Source organism: Tympanuchus pallidicinctus, unplaced genomic scaffold (assembly GCF_026119805.1).
Source record: "Tympanuchus pallidicinctus isolate F22 unplaced genomic scaffold, pur_lepc_1.0 scaffold17, whole genome shotgun sequence".
In the NCBI taxonomy this organism is placed as follows: domain Eukaryota; kingdom Metazoa; phylum Chordata; class Aves; order Galliformes; family Phasianidae; genus Tympanuchus; species Tympanuchus pallidicinctus.
Genome location: NW_026294690.1, coordinates 4651616 through 4679610, shown reverse-complemented (window position 1 = coordinate 4679610; position 27995 = coordinate 4651616). Strand labels below are relative to the sequence as shown.

The 27995-nt window shown below is 38.5% G+C and overlaps 1 long non-coding RNA gene across 2 annotated transcripts; it reads right to left on the bottom strand.

The window, feature by feature from the left end:
• Positions 1-118: 118 nt before the first annotated feature.
• On the bottom strand, positions 119-27995 carry LOC128078375 (uncharacterized). 2 transcript variants are annotated; one of them, XR_008205614.1, is made up of 5 exons: positions 27894-27995; positions 24851-24938; positions 17476-17557; positions 10085-10167; positions 119-418 (listed from the first exon to the last, which is right to left on the bottom strand). It is a non-coding gene; the product is annotated as an uncharacterized LOC128078375 (long non-coding RNA). The 2 variants fall into 2 exon arrangements; XR_008205613.1 differs by lacking the exon at positions 17476-17557.

The following is a 27995-nucleotide window of genomic DNA, read 5'->3' as shown; positions in this document are numbered from 1 at the left end:
AGCAACAGCAGCACCGCGACGCTCCGCCTCCAGGCGGCCGCGCCTGCGCGCGAGCGGTGGTAGCAGCCGCGCGGCCTAGCGCAGCTCGCGGCGCTTATGAGCGCGGGAGGGCGCTGTGCGCCCTGAGGCAGCGGAGGCTTCCAGGCGGCGCGGGGCGGGGCTGTGCGCGCCTTGACGCTGCGGCGCTCTGTGTTCTGAAATGAGCGATGAGCTTCGTAATGAGGGACGTTAGATAGATGGGAGGCTGATACAGCGGTGGGAGGTGAGGATCCCTCTCAGCTGGCAGCAGTTCTTGGCTCTGTGACGCGGCCGTGGCTGACTCGGAGCTGCTCGGGATAACGCGGTGCTTCTGGCAGCAGTCGCTGAGATCTGCAGCTCGTTGCCAGAAGGAAATGGCAGCGTAATTAACAAAAAGGACCTGAATAAAATGCAGAGCACGTCAGTGTGTCTTTGTGTTTCCAATGGACTCGTTACTAGTTTAGGCCATGCTCGACAAACTCATAATCACACACGCACCTACAGTGCAGCTGCTCCTCGCTCCGAGGTGCAGTGAGGGACCAAAGGAAGGACATCTGTCCTGGAAGGCACCCAGCAGAAAGTCCCATCAGTAAACGTGCTGATGACAAGACGCAAAAACACATTGCTGCTATGAGCTAATTCATTTATCCCCATTTAAAAGACACGGGAAGAGGAGTGTAGGTTATAAGACCACATAGGAGACATAGAGCTAAATGCAAGAAATGTAAACGAGTGTTTTCTTTTGCTACCATGGAAGTACCTGTGTGTTAAAACATCAAAATAAGCAAGTATCAAAAATGGCACTTGGCTTCAGAATTCCCGATACCTGTCAAATCAAGTTGATTTCAAATGAAATTAGAGTTTATCTAGGACAGATAAGCCTGTATGCCCCCACTGTGCAGACACAGTACTACGAGATGCGCGTTACAACGAGCAGCAGACAAAACAGCAGCAAGCCATGGGTCAGCTACTTTCTACCACATCTCATTATCTTCATACAGCCTTGAAAGGAAACCACAGCACACACCATTCAGTCAGTTCACTGCATCACACTCATTTCATCAAGGGAATATGCAGTGAATATCTGTTCCCATTTCTTTTTCTGATTATAAGTCTAGATTGTTCTTCAACCAGAAAAACTGCTATCTGAAGGACAAGATCACTTTAAGATGAGTCATTACAATACTTGTATATATTATTTTAGAATATCAGCAGTTGTACAGACACTTTTGCAGATGTCTGGATTTCCCTTTTTATGATGAGACAGCAAATGACACAGCAGCAGTAAGATGACTGGGCAGAACCTCTGAAAAGCAGATGCTGAGGATTATAGAGAATCACGAGTTGGAAATCAGTCAGAATGTGAAAAAGGGTATCATACTGGTGTTTACATGCAGGAGGCCATACCCAAGGCATGAAGTAGATGAGCATTTCTTTCACTAAGAACCTGAACTGAAGAGTGTCCAATTAGAAGAACAGGTCATGATAAATGTAGAGCAATTGGACAGAGTCAAGAAGAGAGTGATGAGAGTGACATGAGGAAAGACTCAGTCTAGAAAATGTAAAATGAACAAAATAGGCCATTACAGAGAGGGAGATGCTTTTGTTTTATTTCCATGAGTGGAAATTTTAACAGCACACTAAATATTTTTCAGACGCAGCTAAAGTTTGATCCTGACTTGAGACAAGGGACTGCAATAAAAGGACCAAAGATGACTTTTGTGGCAGTTCTCAGTGTTTATCCTTTCTGTTTTTCTGATCTCTGCAGTGCCATGGAAACTGCAATACCCTGTGCTGCCCTACAGAGGCTGAAAGCCTTTTGTTAAATCATCTCGCAGACTTCCATTGCGATCTTTTGGTTTAGTAATGTCTTCATGAGAACGGACTGTTTCATGTTGTGTGTGGGTGATTCATTGCTTCTGATGCAGGGCACTCCATTACTTACTACTTCTTGATACTGAGCTTAATTATCCTGTTGACTTTATTCAATTAAGGTCCAAATTGATGCCAGCTTTCTGAGAAGTCATGCTGCAAGTTTGCTGGAATCATTAGATGAAGTAAATTCCATGTATGCAAAGAGAATTCATATTTACTAATATTTAAAATATAGTATTAATTTTCATGCTATGGAGACTCTACTGCCAATAAAACTAAGTTCCATATGCAGGAAAGTGCTGGAGAGTTATGCTAACAAAAGGGGTTGTTTTTGGGGTGTCTGGAGACTTTTGGAAGGAGTTAGGAAGTTAGTTCCCAGTCCACCTCAGCCAAAACAGGTGAGGTTTCTTTTTCAATGCGTAATTTACAATCTTAAGCTTATTAGAAGAAATAGAAATATCAGCCTGTAAAACTATTTGCCCATGTAGCATTTTCTTGTGTTTTCTCAAGGAAGTTAGTAATAAAATTGTAAAAGAATGACATATTCTAGTAATGTCTGTCGTCAATTTTAGATTCCATACGAAACAAAAAACAGTTTTGCATAAAATCTCACAAAAAATAAGTCATAATTTGTCATTAGATTCATTTCTCTTTCTGGTTTCAACAAGATGTTCCTGCAGAATTTTCTTAGCTCATGCTGGTTGTAGTCAAGAGAAATGTTTTGACATGTGTTCTAAAAAAAACCCGTTTATTTCTCACAAGGTGATCTGAACAGTAGTTGGGAGGATGGGCTGTTATTTACATCTGCAGTTCCAGTTTCCCTGGATAAGCAGAAATTCCCATGGAAATGCTGGTTACATTAACTTTGACAGAGATATGGGACTGTTTTTGGAAACTTAAAAAAAAAAATAATTAAAAAACCAGCAAGGGAATACTTTTCATTTTTTATTAATATGTAATATCTTTTTTTTTTTTTAATTAAAGAAATAAATCAAGGTTAGTTCCTGCTTAGTTTCAGATGGCTTTCACAGGAGACAAAAAAAGAGAAGTCAGACAAATATTGGCCACGCATCAACCCAGTTACAAATCCCACAGCAGCAGAAATCCCAAGGTGGACAGCAGTAAGTGGATAGCATGAGAAAAGAGAACACTGACCATTAATGTGTAGCTATCATGATTTTGCATTTGTGGAGATTTAAACACCCTTTAGTGAGGAAGTTCTACGGGACTGTTGGATCCTGCTGACATTCCATCCTATCAGCGTATGACCTGAAGGCCCTGCAGACATTGCAGTGTGCAGGGACACTTTCTGTCCTCACAGCTAACTCTTGGTTTGTATTACAAACTTTATGCATTTGAAATGATGTGAATATTAAATTTTCTCTGCATCAAGGCTTTAAACAACCCCAAATTATTGCTTCCCTTCTCCCCATAAAAAATAATGCAAAAGGTCTGAGCTTGCAATTTCAGGAGTATTTAAAGGCACTTACAGCCTCTGATTTTCACCCATCCCTTGAGCTCCAGTATCACATTCATTTACCTCTTGTTTGAGAAACGTTTGTTCCTTCATGGGTCATTAGTTTTCCTGCTTCATCAATCACCCAGGTAAGTTAAATGACACACAGCTTCTATTTTGCCAAGTTCTGGCTGCGTCACCTTCATCTCCTGCTACTGAGCAATTGGCCAAGCAGCAAAAGGCCAGGAGAACTCCAGGCTCCAGCAAGACAATCAGTAAAAGGCCTTTTCATTTTCTGCATTTCCGTAGGAAGGAAAACTGTAATAATTAGATGTCTCCACTAGATGTCCATATTTCAGCGATTTTTGAGTCGTAACTTCAATGAATTCAGTTGGCTCGTGCAAAATGCCTATAAAATGCTCCACTGAAAGACTTTCACACTAGTGAAGTTGTGTGCTTTTTTTCCCCCAGCTTAGCTTCTAATTTTCCTATACACAGTTCTATTTTAGCGCTTAGATGAATGCAGATGCCCAAACCAGTGGCTCAGATTTTTAGCTATGGCTGACTAATTGTTAAAAAATTACTTTGCTCATTACATTTATCTTAAATATTGATATCCAGTATTTACCTTCTTCTCTAATGGATGCTATGCTTGTGTGGACACGTGTATGGTAACTGAGCACATGCTCTTTTTTATGCTTACAGTTAAAAACAAACTGTATGCGAAACAAGCTTTTGGCCTTGGTATTAATTTACTGAAGATGCTTATCACTGCTCTGGCTGGGCAAAGGACCATTATGGCAACTGTGAATGGCAGCACCTGCACTTCAGTTGTGCTCATCTCCTGCCAAAGCAGTGAGTGCAGTGCTCATGGAAAGTGCCAGGCTACAGCTCCAAACATCTCTTTGCAGGAACTGGCAGACAGCATCTCTGTCATCAGCCTGCTCATTTGCCTCAGAGTATCTGGAGAGTTGTCTAGTTGTGCCAAATTGGTAACATTTTTACTCACTTCCCAGATCACCTGCATTACTGCAAATTACTGTTTATATCCTCTGTAATGTCTTTGTGGTTTGTATGTCCACTTATTAACAATAATAGGGAGGCTGACAATTTAGTTCAAATGCTAGGCAATTCCAAGAAGCTGAAATGACAGCATTAAGATTACATCTAATCCTGAGCTGGATTCCATTCTAGGAATAACCCAGAGAAGAGACTTTTTTCACTATTTTTCTTCTGGTTTCCCATGCATTTTCAGCTATATTAAACATAAGGATAGAATGGATTTTAGAGAATGCTGTGTATCACTCCATTCAAAGACTGAACTTTCAGAACCAGCTGCAAGCTAGGCACTAAAAATTCACAGTTCATGTAGATGTGGGTATAACATCTAAAACTAAATTTGTCTCCAATACTTCATTTTCAATATTAAGGAATGTGAAATGTATCTCAAAGTTCATCCTACATTTTTTACTGTTCAACAAAATTTGGTGTCACTCCTTTTAATCTCAACACTCTCTGACCCAGGAGCATGCTTTAACATGGCTGTCTGCCTCTAATTGCAAAAATAATCCTACTGGGATTCAGATATTATCTGAAATGTGTCTCAAAGCTCATCCTAAATGCTGTCTAGGTTCCTATGTCATAACTGAAAAAAGGACAAAACAACAAGTAAATCAGGAGAAATTCCTAAATCATCACATTTCTAAGAATTGAAATAAACCAAATAAATCAATTTGTTGCCAGAAGTATTTATGTTTTTAAATACAAAATGACAGAACATCCTCTTATATCCAAATCCTGAATGTTTACTTTCCGTTTGTTTAATAACAGGAAAAGGTTTGTAGCTCTTTTGTTGAGTTTTTCATGTCAGCATCTTCAAATACCTATGGTATTCTTAAAACTTCTACCAGGAAAAAAAACAGTGCCATGGCCTATACTGGGAAACGTTCTGTTTATTTTAGATGCATTTATGAGCACACAAAGGCAAACAATTGCCTATCATAAATGGAATGAGCAACTTATAATGGCTTAGTATCGCAGTTGTATTTCTTGGTATAGTTCCTTGGCTCATTTGTCCCTGCCCTTCCTGTGTTCTGTTCATTACCTCTCCCTATACCTTTTGAACTCGAGTGTAGATTAAATGCTATTTTTTTATTTTCCAATTACCAGCTGGGCTCTGCTTCTTTGGTGTCTCAGACATAGGGAGTATTGGGCTAAAGGTTTATCATATAGCTGTGACTGGATCCACAGGACAGGGCTTGTCATGAGCATGAAGTGAAACATAAAGCTGAGGGAATGCTTTTAAAGTACACTGCTCTTAGATGAGACTCTGGAAGAAAGCACGACTAACAGCTTTCAAGTATCTGTAGACGTATAGAAGTATTTCAGTCTAGTTTGGCCTTGCCTGTTCTATGATGGCATGTTCTATGGTAGCAACTGAAGCAACTACAAAGCAAATTTTGGCCTAACTATGTTAAAAACATAGGATATTTCTGCTGCTGCAGTACAGACCAACCTATACCAAATATGCAGTTCTGTTCACATAGTTATTACATGAGGTGGACTCATGTGAACAACGAGTAAGGAACAAACAGCTGTCTTGTCTAGGGTGGCAACTGTGCACAGTAGAGATTAAAATCCAGGTTTTAGATTTTAAGAAAAAAAAGTAACTGATGTAAAAATATGCAAACAGTAGGGAAATCTTTTTTCTATGTGTCAAGCCATATAAAGCAACGTCATATTGGCATAGGTGGTTAGCTTCATGGAGGCTGCAAAGACTTGGGCTTTGAGAACATCTTACATACTGCAAGGAACTGATGAGACTGCATCTTAACCCTCTTGCTCTGTGTCTTCACTAATTTAGCTATACAAAAGATCTCTGGCATGAAAACTGAAGTTTCAGAGGGCTAAGAAAGGCCTCATTGATCATATCTGCTTCCTGACGTTGTTGCTAAGGTGAGATTGAGCAGAAAACTAGAAGGGTCATCAGCACTGCTTTAAAAGTGAGACATCCCACATTCACTGAATAAAAAAGCTACGCTGTTGATCTGAAATAGTTTATGTTCATTTATGAAACACCTTCCATAATTCAGATGATCGTGTCTGAATAAATCAGACATGGGTTACAAATGGGTAAATCAATCACAACCCTTTAAAACTGTATGCTTATATAGGCATGCTGCTTCAACTAAAGCGAAAGTCTTTATAGCAAGATACTAAGTCTATTGAGTGGAATTTGAATAGTATTTAGTAAGAAGATCTTTGCAAGCAAGATGTGATTTGGAAATCTCAGAGCAAATTGGAAGGAGGTGGTCCAGAAAGACCTTCTCCATTACATTAAGAATTGAAAATATAAGCATGTTAACTCTGATCATAGAATCATAGAATCATTAAGGTTGGAAAAGACCTCTAAGATCATCTAGTCCAACTGTCTACCTACCACCAATACTGTCCACTAAACCATATCCCTAAGTACTAAGTTTACCCTTTCCTTAAATGCCTCCAAACACTTCCCTGAGCAACCTGCTCCAGAGTCCGACCGCTCTTTCCAAGAACAAATTCTTCCTAACATCTAACCAGAGCCTCCACTGGCACAGTTTGAGAGCATTCTCTCTTCTTCTATTGCTGTTATCTGGGAGAAGAGGCTGACCCCCACTTTGCTGCAGCCTCCTTTCAGATAGTTGTAAAGAGCAATAAGGTCTCCCCTGAGCCTTCTCCAGTCTGAACAATCCCAGTTTCCCCAGCCACTCCCTCTAAGGCTTGTGTTCCAGACCCTTCACAGCTTTGTTGCCTTTCTCTGGACATGCTCCAGGCGCTCTTTCTTGTAGTGAGAGGCCCAAAACTGAACTTAATACTTGAGGTGCAGTCTCCCTAGAGCTAAGTATAGAGGGATGATCACTTCCCTGCTCCTGCTGGCAACACTACTTCTACTGGTACAAGCCAGGATGCCATTGGCCTTCTTGGCCACCTGGGCACACTGCTGGCTCATGTGCAGCATTCCAGCCACTCTGCTCCAAGCCTGTAGTGTTGCCTGGGTGCTATTGTGACCAAAGTGCAGAACCCAACACTTGTTTTTTGTAACTTCATCCTGCTGGCCTCACCAATTGATCCAATCTATCCAGATCCCTCTGTAGGGCCTTCCTACCCTCGGGCAAATCGACTTCATCGACTTCCACCCAGCTTGGTGTCATCTGCAGACTTACTGAGGATGCACTGAATTCCCTTATCCAAATCATCAATAAAGATACTAAAAAGAATAAGCCCCAGTACTGACACACTGGGTAACACCACTTGTGACCAGTCACCAGCTGGATTTAACTCAGTTCACCACTACTCGCTGGGCCCAGGCATCTAGCAAGTTTTTTCTCAGCAAAGAGAGTACCTATCCAAGCCACAGACTGCCAGATTCTCCAGGAGAATACAGTGGGAGATAATGTCAAAGGCTTTGCTGAAGTCTGCACAGATTATGTCAACAGCATTTCTGTCATCCACCAACTGGCCACCTGGTCATAGAACGAGATCAGGTTGGTTAACCAGTATCAGCCTTTGGTTGGTCCTGATCCCCTGGTTGTCTTGCACATGATTGTGATCATGGTCACTGAAATAGGTGACTGTGTTAATATGAACATAATAGTAAGATTATATTAATAACATGAGCAAATTTAGAGGCAAGAACAGGACAGAACTGGTTAGTCAGGCTTTTTCTGAACAGTCAATGGCACTTTGAATCTCAGAGAATATATAGTAGGATGCTTTTTGAAAGAGTGGTATTTTATGTTGCTTTTGACAGATAGGTGGATGGACTGATACAGAAGCTGTGATAATACAGAAGAATGAGGTTTTGTTGCTCAAAATGTAGTTTTTTCACCTTGAAATAAATAAAATTAGTAACTATTAGAACTATTCTGAAGTAAAAAGAGGAGACTAAGCACTTTATTTTTACCATTATGAGCTATTATCCAAACCCACACTGGATGCTGACCTTTGGTGTATTTAACTGAAGGCTCAACTGAAGTGCTTGGTCTTCACTGTCCTTTTACCTCAAGATTGCTTTTGCATATAAACTACCATTAAGTAAAAATTGTAGCATTTTCAGTAACCTAATTAAACTCTTACTGTATGCTTCTCTAAGGTAATTTTCAAATAAAATTTACACCAATCTACAGTTCTTCTGCTCTCACTCATTATATGTAAATCCAGAACAGATTCAAGCAGCCAAAGTAATATAGGCGGCTGCATTTGAACAGTAACAATCTTGTCATTACAATGCAGCATAAAACCTATACATAGAGTGTGTAAAGCTTGCTCCCCACAGCATTTCTTACACCTTTTCCCTGACAACAGACAATAAATTGCATGTGTAATCCACTGATCTAAAATGTACTGGCTTTCAGCATTTTTTGGCATTTAATATATGCGATTTCCGTTTCATTACCTCCTGAAACATTAGAGAAAAATGAGGGATATTTGAATTGCTTAAAACCTTCAACCTGTCACAGATGGAAAGCTCCACCTACGGATGAATACATTCCATTCATTGCATTGTGCCCACAAGTCCCGTAGGAGAATCACAATTCTGCAAAATGCTTTTAGGGCACTTCATTGGGTATTTGGATCTTGGACTGGGAAAATCACTTGTAACCAGAGAGCGCACTGATGAATATGCCCATGAGAGGGCTCATGTGTGGTCTTCCTAAAGTAGTTGAAGTCTGAAACAACTTATACATTCCAGATATGATTGTATGAATTTAATATATAGGATGCCGGAACAATGGGACAAAACTTCCAGTTTGCTGCATTATTGTCCACTCTGGTGGACATAGAATCATTGTGTGCTGTTACATAGGATTTAGTCATTTGGGGAATTATTAGAGAAAATTTCATGAAGGAACAGTCTCCAAGACGTGTATTTCATACTTGTATTTTGCTTATATTTGTATTACCTGCAAGTTGTTGTCAGGTATAGCTGCAATTTGGGAGCCTAATTCTAGAACTACATAGGGACAGGTTCATTATGGTTTACAGACCACAGCCGTGGAATGACATCTGAACTTTACTACCCACATTACTGATAGCTGCATATACTCTAGCTATCTTGGCAGTCGCCTGGTTTTCTAGGCCAGTTTTCCTGTCTACTGGTATGCCCATGTGACACACTCCTTCCCTTGTGATCAGATACAGATTCTGTGCTTACTTCTGAAGAATGTTACAGTCTAAGGCATGCATGCTTTTCCTTATTATTTTATCACATTCTGGAGGCTTGTGATACCTTTTTTTGTGTGTGTGGAAATTGCTTCTTTAGTTTTTATTTCACTTTCAGGTGTAAGTTTTCCTGTTAGTATTGCTTAATGGTACAGCCAACCAAGGTTCATCTACCGCTTGAAAAACAAGTTCTTCTGTAACTTCTAATTGTGGCAGAAACCTATCTTTTTCAGTCACAGTAATATCCTCAGAACCTTAATGTTCATCAGTCACTGAGTTTATAGCTAGCTGTGTCTTGTCTTGGGTAAGGTTTAACATTTTCTAAGGCAGGGACTTTTACAGCCCCAAAATAAAATCTTGTTCCTCCTTGAATCCCTAGCACTGCTGTAATGCAAATATTATGGCAGTGTGGATCATTCTATGGAACAGAAGTTACTCAGTGGAAAGTCTCGCAGGCCTCAACTTAGCAAAGCTTCTGTAAAGTTCATATTACTAATCTATGGAGTTTATAGCAAAGGTGTTGAAATCACTTACGCTTTTGGTGACTCATTTCCCCCATGGGACCGCTGATGACCTCAGAAATACCCTCACAGAAGTTCAGGGCACATAGTTGCCATCTGCAATATAAAGAACATATTGAACTCTTGGCCCTAGTTCACCTGAAAATTTTTGCTTAATATACCTTACTGCATTGCAAAAACAAGTCTATTTCAAATGCCATTTTCTTTTATAATGTGTTCCAACTCAGATGCTAAGCGAGTATGGTATTTACAAAACATCTGTATCACCGTGAATTTATCTCGCCAAGAGAAGTTAAATGGTTACATATTAAAAAAGATTTTATAAGCATGATATGGCACAGTAAACATTAGTAAAAGCTGTTCTAAAACTATTTCTGTCTTCTCTTGAGAAACAAATTATTGAAGCTTGAAGGGGAAGACTGCTTAGTAAAAGGAAGGAGAATTAAACGTACTGAAGTTTTAAAGGAACTCATAATTGCTGATTAAGTTCTTTCTGAAGAAAAACAACTAATGTTTTCTTCTTTTTTGAATCTTATATCAGGCCCAACTGCCAGTAAATGATTTTCTTTACTGTGGGAAGAGGTTTATTTTTAGACATAACAGCATAAAGACAGCAGACTGAAAGTCAAGGCATCTGCATGCTAAACAAACCACCACACACTCGGCCTCTTGGTGTCAGCTCATTCATCTCACCGTGGCTCAACTTAACGTTCTGTTAGAAACAACTTTAACCACCTGACAAGCCAATCTGAGTCCTTCGTATCTTCCTGAAAGCATCTTTCAGTTTTTAGCTTCATGCCTTACAACTTTAGTGGGATTGAATTCTGCAGCACATTGAGACTCAGAGTGGAGCTGGAATTTCATCTTCTTGTCTATAAGTTTCTCTGTCAATCCAAACTCAGGACTGCAACTATTATTATTCCCTTTTGAAGGCAATTGAGTGGCGAGCACTATAACAACAGTGCACTTTTAAAGCAAAACTATCAATCTCAGTGTGTAAAAGATAAAAACTAATTTGTCTTATCAAATGTTTGACATCACCAGATGGCCACCTGATAACAAGCTAATAAAATAGTTACATTTTTTAGATGCCTGCTGGTCTATTTATACAATTCTTCTATTTAAGTTATCACTGAGTTGCTTTATTATAAATTGAGACATCCAGGAGATCTGCTTTTCGAAAGAATGATTTTCTTAGCTCTTGAAGGTATTTGTTTCCACCAGCGCTGTTTGCTGAGCTATAGTTTGTGCTGAGCTAATCCTTTTCCCTTTCATTACCATATTGTTGAATCAATGAATCAACAGAGAAAATAATTCTAATATAGTCAGTGTAAAGTGTTCATTGCATTATTAAAGAACAGAATATTATCTAGCTTTCAGAAGTGTTGAAAGACTATATTGGTTAATGCTTGAGAAATTCTCTGAGATCCATACACAGTCTTTGGTAAACATGCTGTTTCGTTTAAACTAATGGCAACTCTGCTCTAAACACAGATTGCACGCAGTTCTTCAGCACAGAGTTGTACTTTGCTCATATCAGCTGACCAATTAAAAAATCGTTTTTTTCACTTCTCATCCAGGAGAATTAACACAAGTCCAGTGAGTGAACTGCTGACTACCGTCCACCTCCTGAAACTTCAAAAAGAAATGTTTGTTGAGTTTCAATCAATTATTTCTACACAAAGATCTTGGAAGTGACAGGCAGGACACTGAGGCTGTTGTTTGCGGATATGGGGCATAATGTGAATTAATTTGAGGACCTGATTTGACCTCTAGTATTCTACACTTTTGAACATATGCAGGAATTCTGATAAGAATCTTGTGTTCCAGAAACCAGGCTAAATTTTCCAGGCTTGTATAATTGGCAAAAAAATATTTCTGCAATGTCCCTAATCCTATCAATAGTTGGTGTGTTTTCATATGCACATGATTGTGTGTCTGTTGTCACCAAACATACGACATGACAAAGTTGTGTGTTTGTGTCAGCCCTTTCACATTTTTTCCTTGCTACAAAAATCATACAAATACTTACGGATTCTTGCATAAATCTGAAGACTTGATAGTGCTGGATGCTACATATATTAGTGGAAAGTCTATCCAATGACAGCCTGATGTCAGCAATGTGTATTAATGGAAAGTCTTGGGACTACAAACTATTAACTCAACTCATTGCAAGACTGTAGAGTGATTGCATCAATTCTTGCAATGGCTGTGTGAATCCCTTGAGTCTACACTGTCTGATTAAAAAATGACTTGTGGTTGGATTTGAATACTTGGAATAAATAAAACAGCAACTGACTATTGTGCAAGGCCTATATACCTTCCCCATGGACTTTCACAAAGATGCCACATTTCTGACACCTTTCCAGCAGGCTTAGAGACTCCATGGTCTAAGCAAGACAAGATGCTAGACTGCACATTTGAATACTGGGTCCTATTCCACACTCTGACATGCAGTTGGGAAATAACACCTCGGTCATCGACTATCCTTATTTGCAAAACAGAACAAAGGAACTTGCATACTTACTTTAATGTTAACAGAGAACTGTTATTTAAGACAGTTAATTTCTCATAATTCCTTTAAAAATCATTCTAAAATGATTATGTATTCATAGAAATAGTAATATCTATCTAAATGCAAATTTACTCCTTCATCCCATTAAGTATCTATAATGCATATTTAAAATCTCCATCAACCTGCTTACTCTGTAAGGAATATTCTGGTCTCCTAGGGAGGCAGTAGGAATTTGAGAATGCTTTCTAAAACACACTCAGGGTCTGTAGGCAAGCGGTAGCAAATTGAAAAGATCTCAAAAATATGGATTAAAGAAAAACTGATGGTGAGGAGAGAATTTAACTGTTCATTCACCCCTACAGCTCTGAACCAGCAGCAATGGCAGAAGTCCAGGTTCTGAAACAGAAAAGTCAACACTGTGACACCTGATAAAATGGGGATCTGGCATTTGTTCATATCGCATCAATTCTAGAGAGTCTGAGTGCCATCCATTATTTACTTCAGTGCAGAATTACTGTACCAATAAAACAGGGCAAATATTGATACAAAATGAATTCCTTGCTTCTGCCTTCAACTCTTTCTGACAAGACTCAAATGACACTGAATCAGAAAAGAGGGGAGAAATAAAATCTCTCATCCTCTTTTAATAAAAATCTTCCTGTATAAATATCCCCAGGCCAGAAAAATCACATAGCAATTGCTAAACTGTAACAGATCCCATTTCATTCTAATCTAATATTTTGTGTTCAGATGAGATCTTTCCTCCTGCTTCAAAGGGAGGTGTAAAAAAATAATGTGAATGGTTGCATTTGTGAAAAATAAGTAAATGTGTGGCATATTCACTTAAGATCTCAACTTCATGGATTTGAAGTAATTCTCAAGAGATAATCTCTTTCTCAGAATACAACTGAAATAGCTATGGTATATCAAGTTTCAGAGGAAAGAAACCCTCCCCTTGATACCAGCTCTGAAGCCACAGACACAGCAGTACAATGATTCCTGTACTGATGGTGGCATAAAGAAAGATGGTTTCTGAATCTGTGATTCTAGACCACCAGTGCCAGCTGTGCTTCTCTGCTACTCACACGCATGCAATCTTCTCAGAGATGTGCAAAATAGCCACATGCATGACAACTATTGAAAAGCTAGACATTATTTAGGCTATTTCTATCTATCATTTTTTTGAATAGGAGGCTTAGGATTATGAAGGACCTGGAGTTCATCACGGTAACTTAGATTTCTGCCTAGAATATCCATATAGATGATCTCACCAGTGGTTCTTCCATGTATCAGAATTTCAAGGCAAACTCAACTGTTTAGTCTCTCCTACTTTGCTGGAAAGTTAAATAAGGTCAATGTATAAAATAACTTCAATGTATGCACTACCTATGACGTACTAACTTCTATATACACCACAGCATATCTACATTTAAGCTGCTAACTGCTAGTAAGAAAACAGATAAGAGGTGTGTTTTATTAACATTTCTGTGAAGCAGCACGTACTCGAAATTAGCAGATTCTATCAGTGAAGAAAAAAAGGTAGTGGATATAATCTTATTTTATAAGAAAAACTGGAGTCTGCTGCATCTTATCATTGTACAGCCAAAACAAAAAGGAGATACCAGAGTACTAGCTTTCATTAGAGATACTTCACTGCTATCTGTCTAGTGCCATTGAATGAAAGGATCCAATGTCATCTGAGTCTGACTGAGGTACATATTATTTTGGTGACATTATCAGAATGTGTAACTGTGGAAGCCAAGGGGAGTGATAATTTACTACTCATTTGCAACAAATTTAGGGAGAAGAATTTTCAGTAGCAGTCAGTTTATACTGAAAATTAAGCAAAGAAAGCCTTCCAGGAACAGGGTAAACTTGAGTTCATCAACCATAATGACAAGTAAAGTCAGGGACAGTAGATAGAATATTTTAAAACTGCTAGGAACTGTGTTAATAGCTTTAATTCTACAAGTTTTCTTTCACAAGAGTGGCCAGAAAGGGGTGAAATGGATTGTTTGCTAACACAAAATTGCTTTCTACAGTAAAACTGCCAGCATTTTGTTGAATCAATCTGCAGGTCATTACTGATCAGTAGTATTAATTATGCTCTCAACCTAAACCTTCTGCTGATCCTAAAGTAAATACTTCTATTTGGTTTCTAATGTCTGTTAAAGTTGAGAAAATCATACTGAGCTTTGGATTTTGAAGCAAACCCCTCCAAGTTGTCTCCTACTCTGCTTTTGCTCAGTAGTTTTAAATTTCCTTCAATGCTAGAAAGTGCACAGCAGCAAATTCTTGTTTCTTTGATTCTAATTGTTGAACTGTTCATGAAGCAAGAACCTGTTAAATTATTCCTAGAACACCTCCTATCATAAAGAAACAATCAGCAATTTAGATTTTTACATTTTGTTCCCTTCTTTCCTGCAATAATATAACCATGCCAGCCAGTCCCAACTATGCTGTGTGTTGTCTAAGCTTGCAGCCTTTGGTCTCCTTTACCCTCACTGGCTCAGAGATGTTGATTCACTCTTCACATCGCTGCCAAAAAGGGGAGAATTTTCAGAGAGAAGAGAGACAAAAGTCAGGACTTGCGTGCACTTTGTCACAGTAGTACAGGATATACTCTTTATTCCTCCACTAGGATCTGTCCTACTTTTTAAAATCTCATGTAAGTGAGAAAGAGATGTCACAGGAAGATTAAGGTAATTTCATAGCAACTCTAAGTCTGACCCTAAAAACGAGGGTAAAAACTGGTGTCCTCAGAAATGGAACTTACCATGCAAGAAATATTCTTCTATTGCGTTATTTCAGTTTTCCTTCATTGTTTAACTGAAGTTCTCTTAACTGTATTTCATTATTTCCAATTGCATTTTGCAAACACACTGCCTTGTATTCCTTCCCATATATGCTTTCTTTCCTTTCAGTGAGGTATCAGGGACTAATATCTTAACATACAATATTTGATCATCATACTTAATTCCTGACACTTTGAAGGCAAGTAAAGGGCACTCTGGCAAATAAACCACAGGCAGCTCTTCACATTTTGGAGTTACACCAAACCTCTGCTATTCACAAACTTCATGTGGTTTTGTCTGGTACTGAGGTGAGGTGAAACTGTTTTTGGCCTTTTTCAAACACAGGCCTGTTGCAGCACTGCAAGACTGTGTTACATCAACAAAAGTTTTCAAAACATAGTAAAACTAACTTGGCCATAGATTATTTATTTATTTATTTGTTTGCTTTTGTTGTTGTTGCTTGGTCCTAATGTCTAAGACAGCAACAAGATTCAAGATATCTGTCCTTAGCATTTCAGTGACCCTAAGGAAGCAACCCATAATCTGAATGTTTTAATTGCCACAGGGGTTTGAGGTCTTTGGAAGAATGGGAATGCGGGCAAGCCTATTTCTGGAGCTATAATTAATTGTATTTGTTATATATGTGCAATTCACGTGATAGCCTCATCACTGTGGGAACAACAGAGTTGTTGTAACGAGATGTGAGGGTATATTGGTTAGAGGAAGATGAACAGATGGCTCTTTCACCATCCTTAATAAGTCATGCATATTGGAAAGGTACAATAAAATACAGTAGCACACTGATGAGAATTATCCTTTAGTTTTCTACAGCCTGAGGATTATTTCAAGGGTGTCCCTGGTGTTTTTTAGCTTCTGAGACCAGGATTCACCAGGAACTTGACTCAAAGGTTGCAGCAGAAGTCAGAGCTTGCTAAATGACGCAAATGGGGCCTCCAAATTCAAATAGCATTGAATGTAGCAGGAGCACATGATCTCTTTGCTCACCTCTGCTCCTTCCCAGAACACCCTGCTGTCAGTATTTGCTCCATTCTCCCAAAGGAGCCCAGAGATGAAGAAACAAATTTGCAGCAAGCTTTTTCACTTTGGCCTATACAGATAACATATAAATGGAATACTATTTAATGCACAATCTCTTCTGAAATTTACTCATTTTTTAAAACTGCACTGGGGATTTTAGAATTTTCCTGTGTGAATTCTTCCAGTTCCTCCAGAACAATTCGGCATTAAAACAAACTGTCATATTTTGGTTTAAGTTATGGCACTAAAAAAAGTCAGCATATCAGCAGCATCCTTTTCTCATAAACGTTTATGCAGTTGCTGATCCCTACACTTTGTGTGACCAAAAGCATTCTTTTTCTGCAGAAGTATGTCATCTGACATCTGTATCGCTTTTGCTCCCAGTGTTTCCTCTTTTTTCATACCGATACTAGAAGATGATGCCACACTGAGACATCCATTGGTGACAAGACACGGCGTATTTTTAGTAAATAGGTTGCACTTATAGAAAAGCTTGTGAAAGATTCATTTTAATTTGTAGATGCACTACTTAGCATAGAACAGACATAGAAGATAACTGCTTTCTACGTCTAGTCAGAGTACAGCAATTTCTTTGCCTGTGTTGTTAAGCAGAATAAGAAAAATTACATTCTTTTTAGTTGAATTGCTGGGTAAAATGTAAAGGAAATAGATTTGTCATTTTGTTCTCTCAGTATCTTGCCAACCCCACAGTTCAGCCTCCTAGTTCAGTTTGTATTCAAGCTACTAATTTGGATGTAAAACTGACCTTAACACAGTTGCATTGAATAGATATTATTTGCTCAGACAATAAATTATTCAATTTCTTTTCTTGTGGAGGCTTAAAATTATCTACAATCATCAGCAGCTAAGCTATTCTGTCACATTCTTTCAAGATAGTTGAAAAGAATGGCTGGGTTTCTGGAATTCTACTAGGATTTTGTTTTGCCCTTCTATTTCCTCATCTGTTTATACATATGAGATAAATCAATTGCCAATGAAATCATTAATTCTATTTATGCACAGAACAGTGTAGTTCTGGCAGCATATGGTGAATACCTATTCGTGAAGTCACATGTGTCTACACAAGCTTATGGTGCAAGCTGTTGGATCTATTTATTAAATTTCATGGAGCTGTTATCTGTGAAAATAAAATAAAAATTCTTTTTAACTAATATCCTGAGCCACCGGGTGACTGTAAGTTCAAGTCAGGGTATTAAATCTAATATACTAGATATCTAGAGTCTCTCTGTCAAAGATTTATCTGCTGGGTGCAAAAGGAAAACAAGAGATCTCTATGTGTGTGCTGTGGGGTTGTCTGTGTGGCTGTTAGCAGGACTAATCTGAAAGCATATGCCATGCCTCCTCGATCGAACAGCAAAGAAGCTTCCACATCAATAGTGCCTCACACTAATGGCCAACAGGCAAATTCTTTAACATGAGGAAGGACTCTGTTCCCTTCCACTTCTGAGCAGTAAATGCAGATAGAGGTGCTGGCTCAGGGGCACTATGAATTTAAAATTAATCACAATTTTGTTGAGTTAGGAAAAAATATCAAATATTTAATGAAATAAATAATACTGTTCTCATATTCATGGATATAAGTAGGGACTTATAGCCATTAATTCAATGGGACTCAATTTTCAATAACTAGAGAGGATTTTTCTCTTCAAAGGCAGAAAGCAAACAAAATGAGAATTATTGATCAGCCATCAAAAATTTGTGCCACCTGCTACCAAGATGAAGAAGCGGGAATAGAAACCCAGGGAACAGAGCAGCTTAGACAATTTAAGATTTCAGAATTGGTCTGAAGTTTGAGTCCAAACATTTATTCAATGTTATTAAAGCCAGTTTATCCAAATGCTGTTGAGATTTCAAAAGGACGGCGATAATTATCCACACTTATTCTGCTTACAGATCAATCTTGAACAACTTATTTACAACTGATTTCTAGTTCTCTCTCACTGGAGGCCTCTCCTGTGTGTGAGCTCTAGCTCTGTTATCCCTTCCTCTGATGTCAGAACAGCCTTTTTTCTTAAGGCCTCTGTCCCATTAATCTGACTAATGTGTGGGGAAAGAAGGCGTAAAAATCACCTCTGCACACAGAAAACATCAAGGGAATTCTCTTCTGTTGCTGTATTTGAGAGTTTCTTGCTATTGTGACTGGCTTAGAGACACTATGCAATGTAGCCTTATTTCTGAGAAAATGACTTACAATGACTTCTGCCAACACCTGAGGATGTTCGTGCAGACCTAGTATCAGAAGACAAGAAGCCAATTACAACAGGAATTTGGATTAAAAATAAAAGAGGAATGAGCATATTTGCCACAAAGTACTTCATCCTTCAACAGGAAGACATTTTTCTATCAAGGAATGAAAGTAGTGTTTACTTTCATTAGAAGTGCTTCTGTTTCACTAATTTTACTTTATATTTTATTTTGTTTTATTTTATTTTTCACTCTAAGAACACTCATTTTGAGGCAGAGCAATACTCCCTCTGAGTTTTACTTAAGGAAGTAATCTATGAAACAGCACAATATGTGTTCTCACTCAGGCTGGTAAGAGAATGTTGTGCCTGTGAAAAGCTGGATGCACTTTGCACTTCTGAACAAAGTGAAAAAAGCAGTAGGATTGAGATTCTTTAGAGCAGATCTGGATGGGGTGATATTCCACTGTCAAATGGGGTCAGAGAAAGAAGAAAAGCTCACACATTTGTATTCTGGAATAAATGACTAGGGAGTGCCCAAACTAGATTTTATATGGAGACTATTTACTTTGAGATAACAGCAGTCAGTTATCCAGAGATTAAATGCTCATGTATGGATACAAGGTCCAAGTAGTACTTCTTCTGAGTGTTCACCTTGTTTCCAGCAGAACTGCTGATGAAGGAAGGTATATTGTCATGTGAGCGAAGGGACTGTGCACACAGTGGATGAGGGCTTACCTGCTGGAAACAGCCATCACTTAATTTCTGGGGATAGAGGGACAGTGCACATTTCTGCACTGCTTATTTCAGAATTGGGACCATGGCTGACCTTAGTCAAATACAAAGCTGTTCAGTGCAGTAAAAAAAAAATATATATAGGAAGAGGTCATTCTATTCATTCTATGCTGTCTACTTCAGCACACGACATTTGCTCTTCAGTTAATCAGTCACTGACTCCTTCTAGATGTCCTGCTTCTCTAGGTCAGTGCCAAGTGGTTTGGTTTGATTCTGCTGTAGTTAGACATTTACCCAATTCTGTATTCCCCAGTGGGAGAAATAATCAGACACCAGTACAGTCTGTAAGTCACCAAGTTCTCCTGCTGATAATTTCGTCATTTCTTTATCATCTGGCAGTGAACCCCTGCTATCAATCTGGCAGAACTGAAGCAGTGGTATTCTGCTTACAGTTTGTCACTCCGGTATTTTGTCTATATGCCCAATCCTACACAAGCAAGCCAAGGAATTTTGCTAACTCAGCTACAGCACTTATGCTTTGCAAAGCTCTGTAAATGCAAGTTCCCAGAGAAGAAATCCAAGAGCATGTTGTGGCAGGGAAAAATATGTTTTAAATACATTTAGTGAGAATTACTGAAACAGTTCATCAATCAAGTGACACACAAAAAGTAAGATCTTGTTTTAAATCATTCTTTGCTTTGGGTATAGTAAAAGGTTAGTACATGGCAGGAAATTAAAATCGTATTTTATTTTTCCACCTGCTTCTTTCTATTATACCTTGGCAAATGGTGTAGTCTTAGTAAATTCCATAACAGGCCCCAGGGCAGTGAGGGAGCAATAATGAAACATCATTATGTTTTCTGGGAGCAACTGCAAAAGCTGATTGTTAAGACTGGGGACTCACTTCAGCTACAGGTTGCTGCATACTTATTTCAGCCTGCTGATAGCAGGAAAAACAACTAAGCTGAAAAATAGATAAACACTGATTTACTTCAGTTACTTCATGAATAAATTTCTGACAGCATCTAACCAGAAGAATGTTGTTTTTTAATAAAATATTTTCTTTCTTCTCTTAAGAGGTGAATTATATCATCTAAATCTAATAATATCTATGATGATTTGTATGTTGAAATCTTCAGCCTCTGCTAAATTAGTCCAGTGCTTTTGTCTTATTTTCTATTACTTTAAAGCACAAAATGACATAGAAAGCTCAGTAAAATACAGGATTTGAGTCAAGACTGTATTTCACCTGGTTTACTTCAGACAAAATTAATTACTGAGTTGTTGCTAGCTCCAAAGAACAGGCATTTAAAGAGGCAATAAAGAACATGGGGGGGTCTCAATGTTAGGTGTTGAAATTTAAGGTAAGCAAGTTTGGAAGGTCTGAAGAGGGACCTGAAAGGCTTGAAACACAGATAGAACAGTAGTGCTAGAAGGGACCAAGAGATCTTCTAATCCATTCTCCTGTTCTAAGATAGGAACTGAGAGTTTTAACTATTCCTGATAGTCTGAAGAAAAAAATGTAGAGATAGGTAGCAGAAGTATACTGCTATATATACTGTATTACTGCTGTAAAGGAGCATTTCTGTATAGTTTCCCTCTTTCTGGATCAGGTTTATTGAGGTCCTATGTATAAAACTTTGTGCAGCAGATGCTGCTGTATGGTAGCAGGTGTAGTCTGTGCTCCTGCAAAATCTTTTCCTTTTAATGAGCTGCACATTCACACAGGTGGTTCAACATAGTCTATTTATCGTCTCAAAGGTAGGGTTTTGCAGGCTTTGTTGGCAACATTAGAAAGTGAAAGCACCTGAAAAACGTTATTGCCAGTGAAATGGGAAAAAAACCAACACATTTCAGCTAAATGAAGGAAACGCTGAGATGAAACACAATTTACTTACAACTCCTGCTATCACAGGACATTTACTTAGTAAGCTGTTTCTATCAGTGGATAAACCCTTGCTAATGAGAACAGTATGGACATATATAGAGAATGAGCATTCCCTCTTTGAAAGTGATTAATAAATAACCGGCTCATTTATAGGGATAAGCATAGTAGCACTAATTCTGTTAGAAGTGGGAGCCAATCATGGGATAATCTGTTGCTCAATTCAATCTGTTTAAAGCATTTTGTACTTTGTGCTTCAGGAGCAATTCCTCACATTTGAATACTTGGATCACACTCAAATGGAAAGCCTGCCTTGCAGACCCTTCTCCTATTGTTCTTGGATGTGCCTACTCAAAATCTTCACCTCACCCTTGCATAGCTTGCAAACATTGCTGCTTCTTCCAGCCCTGGTTGCATATTTTCCCCATGGCAAATACAATTGCCTAATAGGAGCAAACATTAAGAAAGTATTTAATGTATTACTTCTCCTCTAATAATAAATGCAACAGCTTAAAACTAAGTCAACTAAGTCAACTAACAACTGTCACCTGGAAGAGCTAGTTCTAAGCACCCAGTGTTTTGTGAGAGACTCCAGCAACATGCACAGTGCATTCTGAAATACGCTTTCAGGCAAGGCAGGACCATGTTTTCTGGAAAGGTAAACTTGAACTCTTTTTCTTGAATCTTAAGAAAAGTATTATAACACCTGCACTACAAACTCGAATGTTTCCTCTTATGATGATTTCTAGATGGACGGATTATCACAGAGAGCTCTACATTCAGACTTAGGATGGTCTTCTGAAAACCACTGCCCTTCCTCTAACATCTTCAAGTGCATATAATGGAAATGAATGACATAGATCCGTCTCATAGGAAGCTCAGCACTGGACTGGACTGAGCATCCAGAGCAAACCTCACAACTCTTTCAGCAAGGCTGTGTCAAGGCCCCTAGGAAAATCCAGTGACAGCTGTCTTCAGTAAAGTGAAATAACTGCAGCACTTGAGCACTGTGAAAACTTGGAAACAGCCTTGGCAACCACAAACCCAGTAATTGAAGAAGAATACGCAGTCACAGCAAGTGGAGGGGATTAGAGTAAAATCTTTTTAAACAGACTCATAGTTTTTTTTGTGCCTCAAGTATTTTTTTGCTTGATGCAAAATAATTTTGTCCCAGTTATTTGACAAGTATCACACATGTGAAAGTGCAAATGAAAAAAGATCAGAGGAGGAAGAAATAGAGAAGAAAGAACTAATAGGAACCTAGCATTGCTGGGTATTTGTTATTATTTATTGTAGTGGACTCCTTTAGAATTTCATATATTATGTGAGAGAAATAAACCTCCTTTATATGACTGGAAAGAAGACACAGAGAGCCACAAAAATGTGGAGCTTATTTTTTGCTATGACTTGTCTTGCTTTTATTTAGCCATCTATAAGTCACACCTGAAAAAGGGCCAGCGTCTCCTAGGTGTGAGCCATATCACATACTGAGAAATTGATCTTTGCAGGAGATTTGTGCTATGCTGAATTCCCGTCTTTGTAGAATGGACTTGGATGTCTGTCTTTTAGACAGAAACAGATGCTGACAAAATTAAAAAAAATAATAATCTGAGACCCTTTAGTCTAACTTACATATTAATTTATACATCATTTTTTTCCTACATAAATGAAATCCTGATAATTACTCAAGCCATCTTCCCAGTGTTGTGCCTTACATTTTTATTCCTGCAGTTTTTAGATCATTGCTGTCCATTAACTCCTTAAATATCAGAGAGAATGTTAAAAACTATTACTTCTCTAAAAGGAAAAGAATGTTATGAAAACAAACTGTGGCTTTTTAGGACTTTTTGCAATTTCCTGAGGCTTTTTCTTGAACTGGGGAACATCAAGTCCCTTCTCTCCAGCAATTCGTGGGAACACTAGACTACGCGTGAGAGATTGGTTAGTTTAAGCATCCATTAGAAAGGGAGAGACAGATTAATACAATCATCTGGTTTCAAAATGTCTTTCGAAAGAGCGCTGCTGTCTCTAAAGTATACCCTGGATTTGAAGCAAGCATTGTCAGCCAGCGTTGACAAAGATATGTTTGAAATGCCATCCACAAATGACTACAGTGGCTGTATTAGAGGTTTGTTTACCACTGACTTGGGAGAATGATTTTCCTCACCTCTTCTTTTAAAAGGAATTCCGCATTCTATATGAGAAATGAAATAAGGCTGTTTGTTTTTTGCAGCTCTTTATATTTCCCACTTTCCCTTTCCTATGTCCTTTGCAGTCACCAGAGGACTGTGCCATCAGACTCAATTCAAGGGCTCAATAACCACGGGTAACGGTGGTAAGATTCAGTTGTCAGCCAAACAGATGTTTTGGCTACCAAGCAGTGCCTGCTTTTTTTAGCAACAGCAACGTAATACTGTTGTGTATTGGGATTGCAATTTGCTTTACCCAGGTATTCAATGCCATGTTACACTGTTACACTGCCAACTATTCCACAATTTGAAATGGTACATTACAGTTTCTCTTGCACAGGTAAAACTTCGCATTGTTGTTTCCTGAATACCGCTGTGCTGATTTCAGGAACTTCTAATAGCTCAAGATCAGGCTAAATTAAAATCTTATGCTCTGGAACACATAAGTTCCCTTCTCACTGCGACATGGTTTTAGAATTTTCTAAATGCACTGTATATTCTGTTATTCTAATAATTAAGGAAAACTTTTAAGCAGATGCTGCTCATAAAAACTCCCACGTGATCCAGATGGTGTGATTTCTCTTTTTCACAGCAAACTATTGAGAAATATGTTTTCTTCCATTTTTGCACTCATAATAGGTTCACTTTCCAAAGCTTCACTGGCTTGTTTATGCTCAGCTGTGCAAAGTCATGCTATAGCACATCTACTGCTTCCTTATTCAGAAGGTCATTTATTCTCTCAAAAAATGAAATTAAATTAATGTGGCATGATCTTAATCTTGACAAAAATGTGGACTGCTTATTATCTTGCTATTGGCCAGATGCTTTAAGACAGATTGAATAGCAAAAGTTCAAACAAATCAGACACCAGCTGGGTATTTGAAGCTAGGCAAATCTATAATTATGGTCTTTTTTTTTTTTTTTTCTTTAAGAGGAGGGGACAAAAATGGAAGAATAAAATTGTCCTTCTTAAGCCCTTTGAGACCTCACTTGTTTTCCATGATCCATGAGTTCTCAGTGATAAACATTTAATGGTTCAGATTGTTTCAGCTATTTCCTTAAATACTCCAGGGTAAATTTCCTTACAGCTCGCTCATTTGAATATATGTAGCCCAGCTGAACATGCACTTAACCTATCCTTTTCTTACTTTCCATAATCCAGTTTATTGCTAGTTTTAACTGTTCTAAGAATCTGTTAGAAATTAACCTTTTGCTGCAAAGACTTCAGCAAAGAAGCCAATGAAAAATTAATCTTTGTCTTTTTTAAATTTCCTCTTCTTCTCTCAGTAATTCTGACCTATCAAATACAGGTCCAGCAGCATGCTTTAGACCATTGTCTGGATGCATTACACTGGGTAGAGAATATATCATTAAACAGTTCTATTTTGGTTTCATGTTAATTAAACAGCTACACTGACCTGTGGTAAACTAGAGTAGTGCTTCTTCACGTGTTATCCAGCCACTCCTGCTCTTCAGCAAGGCATGAGAAAGCAGCACACAAAACCACTAGGGGGAAAAAAAAAAAAAAGTGGTTCACTTTCAAGCAGACACAAAATTAGGGAAGTGAAATTTTAAAGTCAAGGTCCTACTTAGCTTTCTTCTTCATAAATTAAAATCTAATCATGATTGAGAGGATGGCCAGTGTATTTTTCAGGGGGAGCTGATAATGAAGCTTAGCACGCAGCTGGTTCTCTAGATGATCTCAGGCTAATCATTTACCTACAACCTCAAAGCACCAGCTTCCTCCAATCAGTGAAACAAATCTAGCTGGATTCTGATTGATTGCTACAAGCCATTTTAAGCTGTCTGCAGAAAAACCACTTCTAAAATACTACTTTCTGTATTGGATGGGTTAAGCATATTGTTGTAGAACCAGAGAGCTGAGAATAGTCTGAGTACAGCAACATGTTTTCTTTGGTAAAGGTGCAACTTGGACCTTAAGAATTTTTTTCTTTAAAACCACATTTGAAAGACATATAAAAATGCCTAATAAGACAAGCTGGATTCTTAATCCATTGTGCAATTACTCATTTCAAATTATAGCAGCAGTATTAAAATGCAGGTGGGGTAATTTCTAAGAAAATCAGAAGATATAATCATATGTCAACATTCTGCAGCACTAACACACGCAAAATACCTATTGTGCTTGAGAAGGTCTGCTCCTAATGTGTGAGCATTGTGGAATAAGGCTTATTTCAAGTAAGAAGCTCTTTACCATGAAGCTGTCGAAGTGAAATTTTGTGTTCTGGACACCAAGCAGAATGTAGCCACTGTCTGTGATTTAAGACTTACCAAGCATGCCAAGAATATATTAGCTTACTCTTGGCAGTGGGAATTGCATTTGTGTAACAACAAGCTTTAAAATCCTGTTAAGAAACGTTGTCTGATCTGTAACATGGGACTCGTTCATTTTGTTGCTGTCATTTTACTGAAAAGAAAAAAAAAAATTGTTCACAGAATATTTTTCCAAAAATCTGTAGGGTACTTTGGAATTTATACATTTATTTTTTTAATTAAACAACAACAAAACACATTGGGTAATAGTTCCATCCAGTACTTATTTAAGGTTTGTTTATAATGTAAAGGAGAATGTTTGCTGTGTCTCCTAGACATGGTGTGGTCCCTACACTATCTCACAATACGAATTGCACAAGTTTTTCAAAACCACTGCCTGAAGTTAGGTTCTTAAATCTATATGCAAGTATTTACAGTCAAGTTGCTCAGCACTTCTGAATAGCAGACCTTGTGTTATTCATCTGACAATATAGAGTAAAGAAGGAGAAAGATCAAACAGCTGACAAGGATTGGCCAATGAGCTGAAATGCCCACCAGTAGTGTGAGGAACAAAAGTTTCAAGACCCTGCTCTGCTCTCCAGATGAGTACTATAACTTTCAGCGATGTATTTATGCAAAGAAGAAGGAGTCTGTCAGAAAACAACTGGAAGAGAAATGCTGCAATGGCTTAGCTACCTGCCAGAGCTGAGGAAAAGTGGATTCCAATATTGTAGCTCAAGAAAAATAAGCTTGAACCAGAGTTTTCACAAATGCCAAACAAATTTCTACATAGGGAAATATTTCTTGATACAGTCATGGAAGTTTTAAACAGTTTCATATTTGTCCCAGTACAGACTAGAAGCTTATTTTATGGATTACATTTATATTTGGTTTTGTAGAAATCCACCTTTGTTCTCTGCCCCACTGTGATCATTTTTTAAAATCTTGATCGTACACTCATGCTCAGCAGGAAAACTGCCTGTAAGTTCTCACTCAGTTTTCTTACAATTGGAGCTGTTGGAGACAAGGTTTGCTGCCTTATGGAATTGGCAAGATGCTCCTTCCTGAGATGCCTTAAGGCTGCCATTGACCTCAGGATAGCTGCAGAAGGCAGGAACAGCTGGGTCTGCATAGCTCTTGTCCCCTGGCACAATGGTTTCTGGGGAAGGAAATGCTATTATAATTTGTATCCTCAGACCCTTGGCCGCTAACCAAACTATCATAACTCTGAGCAAGACAGACACTCACGCCCAGCAAGGGCACAGGCCGGATGCAGGGAACAGGAACTGGGGACAATGGGAAGAATCTGGGGTGCAGCAGCAGCCACAAACTGCCCTCTAGTCTGCATCGAGAGTCAACGCCTTGCACAGTTACTTCTATATGAAAAGGTGCAAACTGAGAAGAACTGATAGACGTGTTCCGTTGCACATGATCACCTCTCTCTCATCTGAGTAATGCCTAGAACTGAATTCTCATATTCCTACAAGTGGAAATTAGAAGATTCTTACTCTTAGAAGGAAATGTCACAGTCACTGAAAATCAGCTGGGCAGCCTAACCTGGAGTTGGCAGTGCTGGCAAAAGTGGACCACAGATGCACTGCACCATCTATGGACCACAGATGCACTGCTTCTCAATCAGTATTGTTACTGATTTTCCCTATTTTTAATGTCTAATTTCTTCTTCAATAAGCTTTACATTTACTCTTCTTAGCAAGTGTCTCCATTTTTAGGACAGGTATCCCCAGTGTTCCATTTGGGATGGAATCCTGTTCACTGTGAGTACTAACACACACAGACAGTACCCAAACTCCTCACACCTAACAGTATAGTGGGGAGTTCCACTTGTGAGTGATCTTACTGTCTACAAAGAGTGGTGTTTGGTTTGGAAGGCATTGTACACAATACCAAAAAGCAACATGGATATGAAAGAATGCTTCTGGTAGAACTTGAGTTGAGGTTTATTCAGTAAACCTACTCTGGCCCACTGGCACAGTATTTCTTCATTAATTACTGAAGAGTGAGTGGTAATGGTCAAGGAACTAAAACTCATTATTGTATTTAATTCTCTGGAGACCAGCTTTACAGGAGGTTCTGGTTGGAAGATCATTGGGACTAGCAGAAGCACTTCTGTGAACAGAAACAGATTAGAACTGAGTAGAGACAGGAACATTTAAGCAAGTTTTATACCTGAAGTTCTTTTGCCTTGCTTCATCTCCTTTGCAAGCATCCAATGCTCAGGAGGGCTGATCTGGATGAAAATGAAAAATGGAATGGGAGATGAGGAAACAT